The sequence below is a fragment of the Musca autumnalis genome, unplaced genomic scaffold (assembly GCF_047663935.1).
Source record: "Musca autumnalis isolate F117 unplaced genomic scaffold, ASM4766393v1 scaffold_1, whole genome shotgun sequence".
Classification (NCBI taxonomy): domain Eukaryota; kingdom Metazoa; phylum Arthropoda; class Insecta; order Diptera; family Muscidae; genus Musca; species Musca autumnalis.
Window position 1 is genome coordinate 212,520,205 of NW_027411644.1, and position 19,415 is coordinate 212,539,619.

Sequence of the window (19,415 nt, forward strand, 5' to 3'; positions counted from 1 at the left end):
GAATTCGATAGATTCTGAAAGGCGTCAAAACCTAAATGTGAAACACTGTATAATAGCTGTCATAATGAAACGTTTTTGTGCATTTGTAAGTAGACATAATTTTTCAGTTTAAACCCGATTGATGAGACTTGCTTCAATTCAGACAAAAGCTAAATTTTTCAACATCAGTCTTTTTCGCGCCCATGTCCCCACGGAAGACAAAGACTACCAGACCACAGATATATTTAACGAACGCTTAGAAAAAACACATGACAAGTGTCAATTCCATGACATTTAAACTTTTCTAGGCTATTTTAATGGGAGGCAGTATAAAGTCTGAAAATTATACCAAAGAGCGCAATTCCACGGCGGTAGGTTCTATGCACTGGATTGACTCGAAGGAATCATCGACAAGGGGCAGTCACCTTGAGAATTATGTGTTTGTGTTCATATTCTTTTTCCACAGAGTCCGGCAATATGGCCCGGAATGCCTACACCGAGCTCTGTTGATCCGTGCCGGGATAGAGAAGGTCCGCATTCACCATATGTCAACTTCGGTATGTATGAAATGGGTACACTCCGAGGCTGATCTGATCTTAGACACCTCCAGGACTACTGCGATGGGAGGTATGCTACCACGTGTCTCCAACTTCGTCGTCGGATAACAGACACCCCCACAGTTCCCACATTTTGCTGTTCAGCGCTACGAAAATGCATCATTCCTGAAATTCAATTGCAATGGTCTCCGCAACAAAGTCAGCGAAATCCTTGACTTTATAAGTCGTATGAACATCATAGTCGCCGCGATCGAGAAATCAAAGCTCACAGTAGCTTGCAACGTTGCGATGGTTGCAACGTTTTGCGGAAGGACAATAACAGTCTGATGCTAGGGGACTTCAATGCTCATCATGAGCTTTGACATTCAGCCCTTGGTAATGATCATAGGGATACAGACGCTCCAGCGAGGATAAAAGGAGTTGTAATGCAAAATTGGTACAGGCTTAATCACTCTCCAGTCCCTGAAAGGAGGATGATAGAATGGCTGTTACTTTCAACGGCATTATTGTAAAATATCGGAAGAGGTGAGCGTGTTATATTAACCGGCAGTTTATAGACCACCCCTAGATTGATGAATGCGCTACGCTGCATAAGAGCCCTCCCAACAAAGGAGGACCACCACAATTTACGATTGAGACGTCATCTGAAACGCGAAATCATCTAAAGCGCTGGGTCCACTCGAAATCTCAATGGTACAGCTTAAGAAACTAGATGAACCAGGGGCTAAGTATTTAACAAGCGTCCTGAATCTATCGTTAGCCACCCACCAGAAGCCTAGAAAGTTGGCAGGGTGATTCCGCTTCTGAATCCAAGTAATAATCACCCTCTTATCGCCAGTAGCAAAACTCTCGGGGCACTACTCCCACCCATGATGAGAAAAAGTTTCCCAGTTGCCCAATATCAGCATGGATTTTGGAAAATGCACAGCATCACAACGGCACTACACGTCATATCTGAAATTCCGCACCCACCATATGGCATACAGGTCGTAATGTATGCTGATGGTTGTTCGATCTTGGAGGCGGGTCCTTTCGTCTTTGCCATATGTGAGAGGTTAAATGACTTCGTAGCTGACTTAGTGCAGTTCTTCCATCTGAGAAATATGAAAATATCCGCCTCACCATCTGTGAACCCTCTTCGTCAGGAGACAACGATTTTACAGGCTTGTTATCACAACAAGATGTTGACGATGCAGTACCTTCATGTAGAAGTCAAAAGGATATTCTCTATGGAAAACCAAAGAGTCTTCCAATAGAAGACCAAAATATCTTTGTATGGAAGTTCAAAAGGTCTTCCTGTAGAAGACCAAAATGCTTTCCTATAACATACCGAAAGATTTTCCTATAGACGAGATCAAAGAAGGAGAACAAAACACAGAAAGACAATTTTCCTATGCTAGACTAAAATGTCTTTCGATAGCACCGACGTAGCCAGGGGTGGGGGCCGGGACCCCCCCGAAATGATTTTCGATCCCATAGGATATTAGCTTATGCTACACATTTTTTTTTAATTTTTGAATAAAATTTTAAAATGTTTTAAATGTTTCAAGAAATGTGTATATTATTTGGAGGAAGTATTACAGAGAATTATTTAACTACATTGGTATACTTATTGTCCAACATATTTGAAAGTAAAAGGACTAATGAACACGTTAGGCTTTTTGAGCAATTTTCCGCATAGTTGTTGCTAAGTTTTAAGGTGTTGTTTAAGCGTTTATTCGTAATTTTAGGCTGACTGCAAGTGTTACTTAGTTCAGAACAAGATGTTTATTTATGTATATTTATTGAACGTTTGTTGCATATTACGTCCAATACTTTGGCTTATAAACAACTTCTAGAAAAAAAATTCTTGCGATCTTTTGTTTTTGAAAATGTTGATAAGAGCAATTCAACAATAAAAAATAAAAATTAATGTTTGTGGTTTTAAGTTTTTGTAATGAACTATTTTGAACATCATAACAATTACAAATTCTTTATTATGTTTGAAATTTGCAAAAAAAAAATTTATCAACCATTATTATGATTTAATTCTGTTCCACCGCAGTGTCGCCCGTTGAGATTAGTTGAAACTGGTCTTTTGCTACAAATTAGTAAATGCCTATTGTACAAAAAAAAGGAGTTTTCTGTCGAATTTTTATGTTTTGTACAACCTTTCGAAAGATAGTAAAATCAAGATTATTGAGGTTAAAGTTTATATTTTATTTATTGCATATTATTTCCAATATTTCGAAATTACATTGAATTTCATCTTCAGGGATTTTTCGATTACACATTGAATTGTATTTTGGGAAGTACTTTCAATGGATACACATTTCTAGAAATGTTCCTTTTTCCTTCTTCGACAATGGAATTTGTGACGACACACAGAGGGGAAACATAGGCCTAAAGTTGCTCAAAACACAAACTATGAAAATCGTTTTTTTATGAAAAAAATGTTGATAAACGGCAACCAGACTCTTTTCTACATTTGCTATAACCATCCTCGACTTTGTAAGATTAACCAATCCAATGCAGCATTCGATTGTATTCAGCCATACTGAAAACAAAAAGTAAATTTTCGAAAACTAAGAAATTAGGTGGACATTAAAATGACATTATTTCCGCGAAAACTTATATTTTTCAAGATATATTGTTTTTGTACAGTCTCAGAACAAGATTAGCATTTAAAATTTTCAGATTTATTTTACATCTTTGCTTTTTAATAATGGTGATACATATCCTCTTTGTAACAATTTTTTATGATAATTTTTAAGATTACTACAATTTCAATAGTGAAAAAGTCTATTTCCCCGTCGTTTCCCGACCATAGTTTCTTCTAATGTTTTATGCGCTTGATTTTCAAATATCAGATTCAATCATAAAAAATTGCGCATATTTGCGCCATTCCGAAAAAATCTAATTTTTCTCAACTAAAATATGAAATATTTTTATATGGAATTGCAAGATTTATTCACACTAAATTTTGTTCCGCCTTATAACCGGGACTCTTATTTATCAGACTAAACCAACACCTATCAAATACGTCTGCATTATTCAGAAATATTCACGGCTTTTCTCATGTGAATTGAGAAAAATTTAATTTAAGTAAGTTTCAAAAAATAAAATTTGGAATGAAATATATGTATGTATATGGGACTATAAATACATCTGTACCGATTTGTTTGAAAATGCGCTCAATGTTTTTTGTTGGCTAGTTCAGGTTGCATGTGTCAAACTTCAGTGATTTTGGTGCATTTTTATCTCATATCAGATGCGAATATATATGGAAGCTGCATCCAAATCTGGACCGACTTTCATTAATTTCTATAGGATTAATCCTTGTACAGAAGATATGCTTTGTGCAAAATTTTATATCAATCCGACTATAAATGAGCTTTCTAGGGCTTTTGACCAAATTTTAACACAAATTTCCCCTCTGTGCGACAATCGAAATAAAAAAAAAACTGGTTGGGAACAGATTCTTCTTGCTCAAAATCTCAACAAGTATCAGCCGGCTTTGCGGACAGAAATATACTCTGAGTCTTTGTGAACTAAAACTTTTATCTATGGACAGACCGAACAACGGCTACACAACCAAAATCCCTTAAACCAAAGCTATGTATTAGGAGATTTTCAGAATTGTGTAGCCATTTGCGGACGTATGAACTTGTCAACAAAATATGGATTTTATCATTGAACACAAGTGTTGCGGAAAAGGTACCTGAAGAAATGGACCTGACCAACATAGTTTATTTTGGAAGTAGATATTATTTTGCACTATAACTCTTGATGGGAGTGACCGATTTGGTCCATACTTTACACATTCTAATAATATCTACCAGATATAGATCAGGTTCGAATATGGACTATATTTGTCCAATCCATCCCGTACCTCCCACACAAAATTTTGGATAAGTTCACTTTAAGATCTGCTATTGAATCACTTTGATTTTTGTTGAAGCAGCTTACATTCGCTGCCTTAATTACGATTGTAAAAGTTGTTTCAGGGGCAAGTCCATACTTCTTGAGAAAACAGCCCGAAGGGTGTAAAAACCCCCTATGGCACCCCATGGTCTATGTCGGTCCATTGCTTTAAGTACCTTTTCCGCAAAATTTTTGAACTTTAATCCTAATCAACATTTTTGTCGGTTCATACGACCAAATTTTTGAAACCCCCTAAATACAAAAGATTTTTGTGAAAAAAAAGTGTTTCAATTTGCACAGGCTGAGGGTATCTCAGCCGACTGATACTTTTTACTTGTTAATTTATTAATTTAATATTTTTACTTATAACTAAATTATTAGCATAAAGGAAGGGAAGCCATATTTACTAATTATCCAGAGAGGTCTTAAACTCCACTTCTCTGAAAATTTTAGAAATACTCTGTGGAACCATATCGAAAGAGGGGATCGATATTATCCATATTCGAAGTTGATCAAAATTTGGACAAAATATCACGAAGGCCAAATTTTGGACCGAATCGGTTGATCTGTTTGAGAATTATCGTGTTCTCCAGGCAGCCACCCAGATGGGCGAACATAGCTAAGTGGACTCCAAATTTTCTGAAACACATTTCTTCCAAACACTTTTTGCCCTTAAAACCATTATTTCGATGAGCAAAAATGTAGATTTGGAAAAATTGTGTTTATGGATTTTTCTAAAAGAATGTATACATGTATAGACCTTGGATTGGCGCTAGAATTTCATTTTGAAAGAATTCAAGACTGGTTGCCAGAGTTTTCCTAGTTTCTGATCAACTTATAAGAAGATCCAAGATAGGAAACCAGAATGTCTATAAGAGAAGTCCGACGATTGTTCCGCGATTGGGTGCTAGAATTTCATCATTGATAGACTCACTATTGCTCAGCATTAGTTCTGTATCAAGAAAACCACTATCAGCTTTCAGAAATTCTTTGGGATAAGATCTACGATTAGACAACAAAATATACTTAGGGAAATAACTACAATTGGTTTCTTTATGACAATAACAACGATTGGATTTCCGAAATTGACCATACTCTGACACTGCAGCGTAATAAAAGACAAAAAAGAAGACACGTGTCTCGGCGTTTTTCCTTTATTTATATAACTCCTAAATATACCTGTAAATATAAAAAATACTACTGGATAACGCCATGATATCCAAACGTTCCCTCTGCATAAATCAATTCTCTACTAATCCCATTTTCCTTCCATAAATTTCTCAATATAATTGGAGTGGAAAATTGAAGCCGTGATTTTGAACTTTTGTGAAGTAGGAAACAAAGGAAAGGTCCTCAACATTCCATGTAAACAACAAAATTAAATGTTAAGACATTCCTAAGGTTTTCCGATTGTATACTCTTTCTTTTGGTCCTACCGAAGTGATATTACTGAATTACATAACATTCACTGTAGTTGTGAGTTATTTGGTAAATGATACACCCTAAAATATATGCGATTATTAATATATCCATTGTTTTGAACATATACTAACTGTGATATATTGTCAAAAAAAAAAAAAAAAAAAACAAAAAAAAAACAAGGGACATTGGCCTAGAAATCTTACGTCATTTTAATTAAAATATAGAAATGAACATTATTTCATCAGCAATATAAATCTAAAATAAGGTTTACGTCTTTGCTAAATAAGAAATTTTCGCTAACATGAAATTTCGAAATTTTGGTCAGGTGGGCCCCCCCGAAATGAAATCCTGGCTACGTCCCGTTCGATAGAAGAACAAAATACCCTGCTATTAAAGACCAAGGAGGTTTCCTAATCTTCTTCCTAAATAATAACGAAAGGTCTTTCTGATGGAGACATAAACGCCAAAACAAAAGATCGTACCACGCTTTTTAGTATAAAATGTCAAGAGGTCATCCTACAGAAGTCCAAAATGATTAAAAATTTCTTCCGATAAAAGGACAAAAAATTTTGCTATAGAAGACAAAAACGTCTTCCTATATAATAATTAAAGTTGTTTCCATAGAAACCTAAACATCATCTTCTATAGGATGATCCTCGAGAAGATCAATTTGTCTTCCAATAGAAGACCGGAAGGTCTTCCTATATAAAACCATAAGGTGTGCTTATAGAAGACCACAAGGTCTTCCTATAGACGACCGCAAGTACATTCTATTGAAGACTAAAAAATCGTCCTACTGAAAACGAAAACATCGTTCTAAAGAAGACATTAAGGTCATCCTATCGACGGTACAGAAGGTCGACAAAAGAGAACGAAAAGTTGTTTTTTATAGATAACTAGAAGGTCTGCCCATGGAAGACCGAAATAGCTTTTTGTAAGATTTTTTGGTTAAAATTCAGTGGGTCATATCATAGAAGTCTAGAAGATCTTCGAATGCTAGGCATTCAGATGATTTTTCTGAAAAAATACGAAAAGATTCTCTTATATCTTAAAAAACGCTGATAATTGTACTTATAGAAGATACTCTATATAAAATATGTCTCCAAAAAGAACAAAAACATTTCCCATAAAAACCAAAAATCTCATGGAACTTCAAAAATTTCGTTTCATAGATGTCCTTATTTACACAATTACTATTACCATAACTCATAATAAGTTTTAACAATTATATCCATTTATTATTTATTATGATAGTGATATGATAGTTATCAACCCATATAAATGCATACATCTAAACGCTTCTCGTTTAGAATTAGTGGCAATCATTTCACATTGATCGAGGACATTTTCATGCTTGCATGCACAATTTAATCCTCTGTTGTTTAAAGTTATTAACTCTGATGAGCGATAACATTAAAGTGCATTCAAGCAATTATTGGCTAATATGTTTAACGCCATTGCGTCAACCAGAAGAGTCATATTTCATAGAGTCAGTCAGTCGTTCAGTCGTAATTGAAATAACCGCAAATGGGAGAATTTGTGGGCGACATTGGCAATTGAGTAATTGGCAACACATACATATGTATGCATATAAGTGCATTCATACAAGCTGATGACATTTGAACGGATTAAAGTCTATTTAAATTATTGACAATATTATTAGACACATTTAAATTTAGACACAATTAATAAAGTAGACTGCATATTATTTCAAATCACTGATTCTAGGGATATGGATCTTTATACTCACAGAGAGCGGCGCCCACGTACTTTGTACTTTAATATTGGTTATGTTTTATTTCAAATAATTAAATAGTTGCGTAAAATGATTTTTTTTAATGTAGGACTCGATAGTACTCTCTCTTGAAATCAAAACTTCATTAATATACAGTGGCAGTCACATAATTAAGAGCAAAATTTGTTTTTAAGTGTTAGGCTTGTTTCATTTCATATATTAGACTCAGTAAGCACTTTCAAATAATGCCAAAACTTGGTTTACTTTATCTTATTATATATGAAAGATACAATTTTCTAAATTAGTTCTAAATCGCCCTGGCCATCTAATTAAGAACGATATCAGTAAACGTTACTTTTATGTAGTTTTCACATAAAGTCTGTGTGTATTTTGTTATAATTTTTTTAGTCGATTTCTTTGATCTTTTTATGGTGTTCAAATTCCTTCAAAGACCCAGCGAAAAGTTTGCCTCCAAAGAGGCAGTTAAATGATATGTACAAGTGATTTGGTCTAGTCTACATTGCACTACTTCCAATTTATTTTGCTGGGGATACATACACTCCGGTTCATCTGAATAGAACCAACCAATATTTGTCTACAAATACCGTTATATCTGACGAAAGGAGAGGAATTGTAAATTATAATTTTGTGGACATGTAGAGTATATAGTAGCCGATATTTTCAATACCTAACATGTTTCACATATGCGTTATAACGGTACTTTTTACTCGCTTTATGAACAAATTTCAAAATATTAGCATTTTTTAATGGTTCACCAGGATAGAACCACCCTAAGAATTTACACAAATCCTTTGTTAGATATGGTAAACTTTAACAAAAAACTATTTATAATTATAAATAAATGCCGTTAGTGTTGATTGCCAACAAATATTGTGCAAAAATTTATATTAGGGTCTTGAAATTTGATGAAAATCGAGGCTTAGAGCTCCAAAAAATATTTGTATGAAGAAATCGGTTTAAATAATTTATAAAGTCAAAATTTTATACTGAATTATGTTCAAAATTTTCTATACTACAATAAAATTACAAAAAAGTCACATTTGATAGGTTTATGAGTCCGAAACAGAGGAAACATGGGAAAGATAACTCAAATTTCTACCTTTCCAATCCAAATATTGATATTTTATCTCAGGAAAGTGAATGCAAATCGATGGGTTCCACCCAGTTTCGTTGGCTGTGAACATCTACAGGTCCAAACAAGTGAGCAAAGGCTATAGTCGGGACGGGGCCGACCATGTGATACCCTACACCACTACCCCTGTGCATAATCTTTTCACTGGTAAACATTCCTTTTAGGGAATATAAACCGACTACCACCAAAAATAATATGCCTCTTTGTCTCTGGGACCCCCATAAGCAACCAAAATTTCGTGACCATCCGATCAAAATTCCGACCTGTAGCTTGATTGCAAAAAATGGAAAAATTGGATGCATTACCGACTATTGTGGTATCTCCCTTGTTTGACCACCATCGCCAACCTGCTTTACACCAATGTAAAGGTAATATTTTCTTCTTCCATTGACAGGCTTTGTCGTTGGAATACCTCTACTAGAAGCCAATATATTCACAAAGAATAAAACTTTGAATTTGTCTCCAAATGAGTTTTTCCCCATTCCGACCCCTAAATATTATCCGGCTATCACCAAAATCAATAGGCTTCTTCCTATGTGCGACCCGCATCAACACCCAAAAAATTTGTGACGACCCGATTAAAATTGCGACCTGTTGCGTGATTACAAACAAATCGGAAAATGGAATGCATTAGCGACTATTGCGATATCTCTGTTGTTTGAGCAGCTACGATATTGGCTTTGAAATAAAACGTAGACTTTTTTCTCCAAATAAGTTTTTGCCCATTCCGACCCTTGAGTATTATTCGACCATCATTAAAATCAGTAGGCTTCTTTCTTTTTGGGACCCCCATTAACCTCCAAAATTTCGTGACCATCCGATCAAAATTGCGACCTGTAGCGTGATTACAAAAAAATCGGAAAATGGGATGCATTATCGGCTATTGCCATATCTTTGCTATTTGACCACCTACGACAACCTGCTTTGCACCGTTGTAAAGGTGATGTTTTCTACTTTCCTTTCCAGGTTTTGCTTTTGATATACCTCTTAAAGAAACAGAGATATTGGCTTTGAAATAAAATGTTGACTTTTCTCCAAATAAGTGTTTGCCCATTCCGACCCCTAAATATTATCCGACCATCACCAAAATCAATATGCTTCTTCATCTGTGAGACCCCCATTAACCCTGAAATTTTCGTGACGATCCGATCAATATTGCGACCTGTAGCGTGATTTCCAAAAAAATAGAAAAATGGGATGTATTACCGACCATTGCGATATCTCCGTTATTTGGTTACCTACGCCGACCTAGTTTGCATCATTGTAAAGACGGGATCTTCTACTTTTATAATCAGGCTTTGCTTTTGGAAAATTTTCAACGAAAGCTGTGATATTTGTCAATATAATTAAAATCGCATAAATGAAAATTGGGGTTTTATTTGCTACTATTGCGATATCTTCGTTGTTTGATCACCTACGAGCACCTACTTTACATCATTAGAAAGGTGATATTTTCTGCTTTCATTGTCAGAAGCTGAGATATTGGCTTTGGAAAAAAACATTGTCTTTTTATCCACCTAAGTTTTTTGCCCTTTCCGACCCCTAAATATTATCCGACCATCACCAAAATCAATAGGCTTCTTCCCCTCCGGGACCCCCATCAACATCCAAAATTTCGTGACGATCCGATCAAAATTGCGGCCTGTAGCGTGATTACAAGGTTTAGATGGACAGACGGACAGACGGACAGACGGACGGACACACATAGCCAGATCGACTCAGCTCGTCGAGACATTCATTTTGATATATATAAGTATGGGTCTACGACCATTATTTCGATGCGTTACAAACTTTTTGGCCAAAACCAACTTATAATACCCCCCCCCCCACATAGTGGTGTAGGGTATAAAAATAAAGAAAATTCCACCGCCGAACGCTCAAAGTTCACATTTTTAGGTTTTTTTTTTTTTTTTTTTGGTTTTCACGAGTCCGTCTGTCAGGCTGGCTGGTGCGCATGATAACTCTCGAGCGAAGCAACAGATCGGGTCCAAAATTTGGTATTCGTAATATTTTGTCCAAACATAGTTTAAGTTCGAAGATGGGCCATATCGGTCCACAGTTTCAAAAATTTTGCTTAAATTGTGCGCACGATAACTCTGGAAGGGAGTAACCGAATTGGACATAATTTTGGACATCGTAATATTTCTAGGAGACATAGATACAGTTTGAATATGGAATACATCGGTCCACTCCTTCGAGCACCTCCCACACAAAATTTCTGAAAAGTGCAGTTTATGATCTCCTCTCAATTCCTTGCATTACGACGGTGCAAGTTATTTCAGGGGCAAGTACATACTTCCTGAGAAAATGGCCTGAAAGCTGTAGAGCGAACGTTACATTTTGCCCAAAATTATATCAAATTTCAAGATGGGCTTTATCGGTTCACTCCTTTGGTTTCCTCCCCCACAATAGTTCAAAACTTTTCGCTATAATGGTGCACACGATAACTCTCGAAGGCAGTAACCGATTTGGTCCATACTTTGGACATCATAATATTTCTACGAACATATTTCAGGTTAGAATATGAACTATATATGTCAAGTCCTTCGGATACTACCCACACCAAATTTCGGAAAAGTGCCTCCTCTCGAATCGTTTTGATGTTTCATGCAACAGGTTGCACTCATTACAATGGTACAAGTTTTTTTCAGTGCCAAGTCCACACTTCTTGAGAAAATTACACGGAAACTGTAAAAAAACACCTACGGCCAGCATGTGTAGTATTTAGTGCGCACAACAACTGCCGGTACCGTCCCCACAAAAGTTCGAAAATATATGTAGGTCCACTACTGCTAAAATAGTAAGCGCAATATCTCATAAACGGAGCAACCGATTTGGTCCAAACTTTGGATAAAATTCGAAGATGGTGAATGAAAATTTGGAATGTGTGACTGAATTCCGTCTAGAAATAAGTGTGCCAATTTATATAGAAATCGGTTCAGATTTGGATATAGCTCCCATATATATTTTCGGCCGATTTCACGTATTTTCTGTACCAAACACGCTATATATTTCCGATTTCGATGAAATTTGGAATGTGTGACTGAATTCAGTCTAGAAATAAATGTGCCAAATTATATCGAAATCGGTTCAGATTTGGATATAGCTCCCATATATATGTTCGCCCGATTTCACGAATTTTCTGCAACAAACACGCTATATACGTCAGATTTTGATGAAATTTGGATTGTTTGACTGAATTCGCTCTAGAAATAAATGTGAAAAATTATATCGAAACCGGTTAAGTTTTTTATATATCACCCATATGTATTTACGGCCGATTTCGCGTATTTGCTGCTCCAAACAAGCTATATAAGTCCGATTTCAATGATATTTGGAATGTGTGACTGAATTCGGTCTGGAAATAAATGTGCCAAATTATATCAAAATCGGTTAAGATCTGGATATACATATTCACAGTGGTGTAGGGTATCATATAGTCGGCCCCGCCCGACTTTGATCGTTTCCTTACTGGTTTTTTTTTTGAGCTTTAGGAAGAAGTGGACCTATAAGCATCAGTGGACCTATAAGCACCATCTTCGAATTTTATCTATTATTCGAAGAAATATTACGATATGCAGAGTGTGTACGCAGTACTCGGTTCGAGAGTTGTTGTGCGCACCAGACACTTCACTTGCTGGCAGTAGGGGGTTTTTACAGCTTTTCTCAAGAAGTATGGACATTTTCTCAAAAAAAGAAAAAAAAACTTGTACCATCATAATAGTGGCCCCATGAGTGCAACCTGTTGAAAGAAAAATCAAAACGATTCGATAGGAGGTCCTAAACTGCACCTTTCCGAAATTTTGTGTGGGAGGTACCCGAATTGGTTTATTCGTTGGAGAATTAACGTGCGCTGAATCTACTACACATGGTGCTTTAGCGGGTTTTTACAGCTTTCGGGCCATTTTCTCAGGAGATATTGAATTAGCCCTGCAGAAACTTGTACCGCCGTAATGGGGGCAGCGAATAAATGTTGTAATAACAAAAATCCAAACCAATCGAGAGGAGGTCTTCGAACCTAAACTAATGGTCTGTTTCTCTAAGACGATTCGAATTCAAATACGTTCCATTTACTATCAAACTACCGTTGTTCTTGAAAATGTTTGTTTGATTGAAAACAAAAATTAATCAAAAATTTTTCAAAAAATATAAGTTTGGTAGTAGTTCGAACGAACTTCAATTCGAATCGTCTAAGTGAAACATACCATAAGTTTGGACAAAATATTACTACTGCCCAATTTTGGAGCCAATCGGTTTATCAATTCGAGAGTTAGCGTGCGCTCCATCCCCTACACATGGTGTCACAGCGGGTTTTACAGCTTTCAGGCCATTTTCTCAGGTTGTATAGACTTGCCCCTGAAAAAAACTTTTACCGTCGTAATGGGGGTATTCGCTGTTGTTACAACAAAAATCAAAACGATTTGAGAGGAGGTCTTAAACTGCATTTTTCCGAAATTTTGCATGGGAGGTACCCGAAGGAGTGGACCGATATTGTCCATATTCGAACTTGACCTATGCCCGGTAGACAAATTACGATGTGCAAAGTATGGATAAAATCGCATAATCGCATAAACGCTCTACAGTCCACAATTATTTTCCATTCCATGAAAAAATTCTACTAGTTCATTGCTGTGGCTATAAAACTTATCCTACAAAAAGTTATGAAAATGGGGTCAGATGTTCATATTGCTCCAATATGCATATTTGGTCAATTGTAGGTTCCCCATTAGGCCGGGGCGATTTGAAAACCTTAATGGGTCCTTCGCGTTTCTTATTTCTGGGATTGAACTGAGCAAAAAAGTCCACTAGAGCATAGGTCTACGGTGAAAATTGAGCCTTCCGATTTTGTCCTTAAGTTTTTTATCCACGTTTTTTGGACATTTTGGCATATAACAGCCAAACCATTGAGATTTTCGATCGAACACAAGGACAACAATTGTAGCCAATACAGTAATTAAGAACTCTCTAATACATCGCAAAAACATTGAAACGCTGCTTCAGGCAGTTTTGGCGTTGAGAAGGTGCCAACTTATCGAAAAATGTCGTTAAATGGCACTGTGCTACAAAAGTTGACCAAACAAATATTCAAGCGTTCTGATGCAAAATTATATTGTGTTGGGATCCATGGACAACGACAATGCCTTTAGTTCGTTTGGGTCACTTCGTTTTATTTTTTTTAACGGTAAAAGCAGTTTAAAATTTAAACGGACATATCTTATTTTTTTCACAAAGCATTTCTATTGATCCTTCTTCCTTTTAAAGGGGTGAATAACATCTGTCGAACAAGTTATTATTTAATTTAAATTAAAAATTAAATTAAAATTAATTATTTAAATCAATTAACAAATGGCTAAGTTATAGTGGTTTAAGTCTGAAACCCCCCACAAAAAAACTATAACTAAATATCTCATAATTTTCAAAAATATAATGTTTTTTTTTTTTGTTTTGTTCAATATTTATTTTGAAAATTGTGAGAAATTCAGTTTTAGTTTTTTTGTGGGAGTTTTCATGGTGAGGTTATAATTATGGACTAGTGCATAGAACACATAGATCCACAGGTCCCATTTTTGTTATTTGGGACCCTCATAGGCTAACGGATTTTGCATAGCCCACTAATTCCCAATTTTTTTCTTATGTTTGTTTTTTCTTAATTACATGGCCGCCAGCCACTGAGGTCATAACATACTAACATATCCATGTACATATTTTCATTGCATAAATAATTGAGTAAATTAAAGGAAACATCGACCAGCCGAAATAAAATATAATTATATCTGCATATGCAGTAAATTTAGCTGACAATTTATTTATGTTGACAATCAGAAAAATCAAACAGACACATCTGTACAAAACAGAACATTTAGTCAATGTCAGCATTTCAAATGTAAAAACTCTGCAACGAAATGTGATGTTTCCAAAAATGATTCAATTTTCCATTGGTTATTGGCATTTAGATAGAATAGAATTGATGACAGCATTGAATTTGATTTGATAAAAATAACCGAACTATGTTGGGAATTTAATTTGAAACGAACATACAATTTCCAAATGTCAGTCAGAGTTGTTGCTGAAATTTAGACATTGCCTAATTGTGTTTTTATTATTTGTTTTTTAAACGCACATGTCAATTATTTGAATGTATTTTTAGTTTCGTTTTGGTATTTTAAAAGAGGATTGGCGATGTAGGAGATGACACATCACAGGAGATCGGCTCCTGATTGCCATTAATTTGGCAAAGTCCAAGACTCATCTTGGACATTCGTTCATTTCTAGTGGATAGACCCATTAAATGAAAGATATATCGCGAAAACCTTCACTTGAAGAAAAACTCTTAATGTTAATGACTAAATGATTCTCTTGCACCACAAAGGTAATGAAATGTTTAGTATTCTATTATTAGCCGTATTCAATATCATATGTATATTGAAATCACACAAAAATCTTTCGATATTTATCAAACGATTTAACATTTTACTTTTAAAAAATATGTAAATTTTGCTGCACAACTCTTGTCAATCAACAGCATCGTTAACGTTTCCTCTTGCATTGTCACTGAGCCTGTCACTTGTAAATGTCATTATAAATATATTCACTTTTGTGACAAAATAATTAACAAGAGAATTGTATTCGAAATATTTCACATTCGATCAGAAGCCGCCGCGCCGCGCTTACCACATTTTTCCACCATTATATCGTGACTGGTAGCTCGGCATTCCATTTAAAATGGAAGCCCATTTCCTGTTTCATCATTGTGTGTCTCACTAAGTTTTGTGTTACTGTAGTGCAGTGCCAAATGCGGTTCTGAGCTTTCATGAAACACACACAAAGACACACACTTATAGACTCAGTCATCGAAGCGACATCACAAGTGTGACGGAAACAACTCAATTACAAGCTGCCAATAACACCCAATCATGTGTCGCCATCAATGTCACATCGAATTGAGGCATCCCATTGTGCATTTACAGCTTCACTTAGTGTTCGCACACAAAATTGCACACACACTCTCAGATACAACACCAGTGTGCATTCCTCTGATATTTTTGCATATTCGCATACAATAATTTGCCTCTTAACTGCATTGTCCAGTCATCGGTAGAGTCTTTTGTTCCCGTTAAGTGCTTCAGTGTTGCATTGTCATTCGGGAGTGGTCATTTGAACAAAAAATGGAAACATGTCTTTAAAAAGATTTTTTCTTTTCTTTTGCTAAATTTTAAGGAGAATTCAGATAAAAGCCACAATTAGAAATGAAGAATTAATGTCAGATCGTTTCAGATGAAATGATATTAAAATTATCGGCGATAAAACTAAGTATCGACTCGCAATGCGTCCACCCAACTCGGACCAACAGTGAAAGTTGGTATCTATTTTTAAGGTAGTTAAAGGCTTCTTCTACCTTGGGACCGTATATTAACGCATCTCTGGCCCTATCTCCAAGTCTAGTAATGTGGCTGCATCGACGGGTTATAACTACAAAGCTGAAGGAGTTTGTCGAATGGGTTTGACAGGGCAGTTGAAAATATTCAGTGCGTTTTGCTGATCTTAACCGCATGCTGGCCCGATTATTTCCACGGTGTCATTAATCCTTGTCCTAAAGAAACGACTGCATCATCTCAATCGTACTTGACTACTCTGGTTTTTCGTGGCAGCTGGCGTTCTTCAACTAGGAATGTACTCCGAAGATCCACACGATAGTTGGTCATTACAGCTGCGACTGCATCTGTGTGAATGCTGTTGAAACCTGCTTGATAGGCTTGCTGGTTTAGGAGTTCTGTCGTATATCGTTGGACCTCTCTCTTTAGATCAGGAACATCTCTCCTAACTTGTCTGGGCGAGGAAATCCTATCCACCATACGGTGGTTGCGGTGATTCTCACGGTAACTCCCCAGAAAATACTGCAGCGAGAGCATATCAGTGTATTAGAAGAATCTTCGTCTCCTCATGCATATGATCCACTGATGACATAAGGTGTCATCCTGTTGTATTTCTCAGGACGGTATTCTGTCGGGTTTGAATATTGTTTTATCTTATTGCACTTATATTCGAGGACCTACTGCCGCGCTATATGTTTCAAAGTTTCATTGTCCGCAACCCTAGCCGGCACCTCAGGACCTTGTTTCTACATTTCAGCTTGTTGCAAAGTTACCAAAGTTACCCCTAGAATCTTGGTGATCGGAATTCTGCTAACATCGGCCAGGACATAGAACTCTGTGCTCAGTTTATGTGTTGAATAGAGTGGCTATGGAGTTAGCGGCAGATATTTGCATATTCCTCTCTTGAAAAAAGGTGGTAAGATGGACTAAATGGAAGTTCAGGATTTCACAATTAAGATTTTAGCTAATTTTTGGCTAATGCCCGCCACCAAGATCGTACAATCATCCGGATACGTAAAGATCTCAATGACGCCTGGAGGGGGCACAATACAGGAGAAGTAGAGATTAAACAGTTCCGGAGATATCACTCAACCATGTGGAACTCAATGTTTCACTCTAAGGGGCTTGGACGACTTGTTCCTGAATTCCACGTACGACTGGAGTCTACTCATTAATTGATTATCCAAATTTTCAAATTTGATCGGAGGGTAGTATGTTCGATGTTCTTGAACAGCAAGGAGTGCTTCTCAGTATCAAAGACTTTTGATAAGTCTAGCGCCAGCAATACTGTCCTATCGCTTGGCTTTTTCTGGTTGAGTCCTTGACTAATATTTATGGAGATATCGTGCAGCTCTCTTGAAGTGCTGTGTTGCTTACATAACCCATGCTGATTTTCGGAAACTGTATAGCTATTCGGGGCAGGAGTAAAGCCTCAAAAGTCTTTGGTACGGGCGACAAAAGCGAAATCGGTCTATGCGATTCAACTTTGCTCTTATCCTTGCCTGGCTACAAGAGTAGCGGAACCTATATGCCCATTGTCCAAACTTGGGGCACGATGTGGGTGCCTGGCAACCGTTTGAAACTTTCGTAAGATACTGAACTCTTCGCTCATCCATTTGTTTCAATATTACCATGGAAATACCGTCGGGCGGGCCAAGGCGTTAGGCTGGGTTTATTAGGCGCTCCTGATGGAATTTGTAACATGATCCCTTGTAAATTTTGGTGGTTCCTCCTCGTCAGGAAGATAACTAATGCGACATTATCCCACTTTCTTCGCCCGGGTTGCTCGACAAATTGTCGATTGAATAACTTGCACGCCCTTCGGTCAGTCAGCGTATTTCGCTAAACGTGACTGAGGTCCTAACTTCCTTTTTTCCATGGTTCGAGAGTGAATGAACCATTGCCCACAATTCTCTAATTCCAGCTCCAATGTCGCAAGTCATTAGATGATCTAGCCACTCATTCCGCTTGTTCTCACGCACCAACCTATTAACTTTTAGTGTTAGCTCTTTAACTAGGATTGACCCGTCTCCTCTGTTGGGAAATTTGGTCTTACTTCGGATATTCAACCAGCAGGTATATGGCGAGTGGCTGCAGTCGTGATGATGTCTCGGAACGTCCTTTCGTTTATCCGAATATCAGAACGGGCAGATCTTTGAAGCGGTGTATAGTGAACTCACTGAAATTAGGCCAATTAGCTTTCCCATGATTGATGAACGTGCGGCTTTCAGATATGATGAAGTCGGGCGGTATTGTGCTGAAGACGATTATAAGGAGATGAACTGAACAAAGACCAGGTGACACAATGGTTATATCTGACGAACTAGGACACTCTCCATTAATTCTGTGTGAGGCGTTTTCATTGACAGTGTCAAACGTAGTTCAATCTGCTCGGCCAGCGTTACTCGCCTCTGTGGTCATTAACTAGGACAGAATGCCACAATTCCTTATGAGCATTCCAGTCCCCTAAAACCAGCCGTTTTTTACCGCCCAAAAGCGGACTAAAGTTGGGTCTATAACCTGGAGAACAGCTATTAACGGCGGGATGCATTCGTAAAGCAACTCTAGATCGACAGATACACTCATATACATTCCATGTACGGGATCATTAGAGCCAGACTCGAGCGAGAAAAGTCTGTATTGAACAGACTGGTGGAACAGGAAAGCTAGTCCACCCACCTTCATTTCTGGTGCGATCCTTCTTCAGTATGTTTAACCGTTAGGAAAATGTAAGCTGCAGTTTTTCTTGGGCTTGCTTGGTGGACCATGATATTTTTCCGACAAAGTATAAAATTTCTTCGAGCTCACCTGCAAATAAAATGGAAGATGATATATTTCCAGGCATTAGAACAAAAACGATCTGTGTTAAATGGTGGGTATGCGCTTCCTGTTGGGGGGAATGCGGGGGAGTCTCGCATTCTGATGACGATGACTCACTGGGGGTCCTCAGATGCAGTCACTCCCGACATCTATTGCATCTCATCGATGTTTGTTAGCAATCGGGTTCTGCGCTGGTTGTGGTGACGAAGCTGGTTGGCATTCGGGTGCTACGGTTTAACGATTATAGAGAACGTGTTGACGACGATATGATGAAATTCGGATACTCGGCCGACGTTGGTCGTGGACTAGGTTGGTGATAATCGACTGTATGTTCGGGCACGAAGATATCGATGAGAATGGGAGCTACGAAGCTGGTTAATTCCACGATTTAGCGATGATCTGGAATGTGTTGATTGATGACTTCGGAGTTCGGCCGATGACGATCGGGTACTACGATGTAACAACTAGCTAAC

At 37.2% G+C, this 19,415-nt stretch overlaps 1 protein-coding gene across 4 annotated transcripts in view; it reads right to left on the minus strand.

Annotated features, from left to right (window-relative positions):
• Ace (Acetylcholine esterase) overlaps positions 1-19,415 on the minus strand; it is a 540,867-nt gene that overhangs the window by 146,744 nt on the left and 374,708 nt on the right. The window lies entirely within an intron of this gene.